General features: G+C 42.6%; 1 protein-coding gene across 25 annotated transcripts in view; it reads left to right on the top strand.

Annotated features, from left to right (window-relative positions):
- PTPDC1 (protein tyrosine phosphatase domain containing 1) overlaps window positions 1–1181 on the top strand; it is a 58923-nt gene that overhangs the window by 47765 nt on the left and 9977 nt on the right. The window lies entirely within an intron of this gene.

Here is a 1181-nt window from a genome sequence, read left to right as displayed (position 1 = left end):
TTTATTTGGTGTGTTCTAAGCACTTTACACAAACTTTTTTTTAAGTCTTTAGCAATAATGTGAGTCTTGAAGGAGCTTAAGTAATTTGCTTCATTGAGTAAGTGGCAGAGCCAAGATTTAAATTCATGGCTGGAAGGAATTTATTTGTGAAGGGAGTCTATCTGTGCCTAAAATTCTATATAAAAATCAATGATTTTACTTAAAAATGCAGCAGATCTCAGTGCAGTGCTGATACTGGGGCAAAAATAAATACTGTAAAGCTAGAATATTAATTGTCATCTGGTCCAGCCAGACACCTGAGCTCAACACTGTCCACAGTGTACCTGTGTACCTGCCTCCAGTTCTCCCGCCTGCTTGGGAGTGTGTTCAGGGCAGGGACTCAGTTCTGCCTGAGAACGTCAGCTCTTAGGGGCCAGCTAAAATCTCACTGTTCCTGGGGATTCCGCACGACAGCACTGCAGAGACTTCCTACTTACCCTAAAGTGCCATGTCCTGGTGAGAAAGATCTATGGGACGCTGCAGCTACTGGGAACCATGCAGTTTGCAGAGGTCCTGATTTTCATGTGTAACGTGGTTAACAAACTTGGTGAATCACACAGATGTCTTCTGATTTGCCTTTTACCTTGATATTAGTTAACTATCAAAGTTGGATTAATTGATTAATTATCACCACTATGTTATTCATTTTAATTTAAAATTAACAGGAATAATAATGTTTATAACATTAAGGATGTTTCCTTTAATAATAAGTATTTATCAAATAAAGTTATATCTTGGTCTAGAGAAAAGCACTATTAGTGTAGAGAATAGTCCAGAAATAAACTGTCAGTGTGAATAATCCCCAAAGAAAAAAAGCCCGAAAAGGAAGAATGCCAGGCTGGGAATGTGGCAACAATCGATGGCAAAGGTGGCAGGAGTGGGAAGTCAGTGTGCAACCAGGGCGGGGGATGGAGGCACTGTGCTCGGCTCCTTATCCTCCTCAGACCAGCTTCAACAGGGATGAAGGCAAATCCTGCTCTACTTCCTGCTCTGAACTGCTTTTAAAATATTCCGTACAGTCAATCCATACACTGTTTGGACCTTCCCCTAACCTCCTCTCACTCCCTCAGGCCCTCACCATACTTTCTGTCTCAGCCCCTCAGCCCCACTCACTCCCTCATCCCCTCAGCCCCACTCACTCC

The sequence above is a fragment of the Callorhinus ursinus genome, unplaced genomic scaffold, assembly GCF_003265705.2.
Source record: "Callorhinus ursinus isolate GAN/ISIS: 27379988/994484 unplaced genomic scaffold, GSC_fseal_2.0 scaffold28, whole genome shotgun sequence".
In the NCBI taxonomy this organism is placed as follows: Eukaryota; Metazoa; Chordata; class Mammalia; order Carnivora; family Otariidae; genus Callorhinus; species Callorhinus ursinus.
Note: the sequence above shows the minus strand (reverse complement) of the source record. Positions and strands in the feature narration are given on the sequence as shown.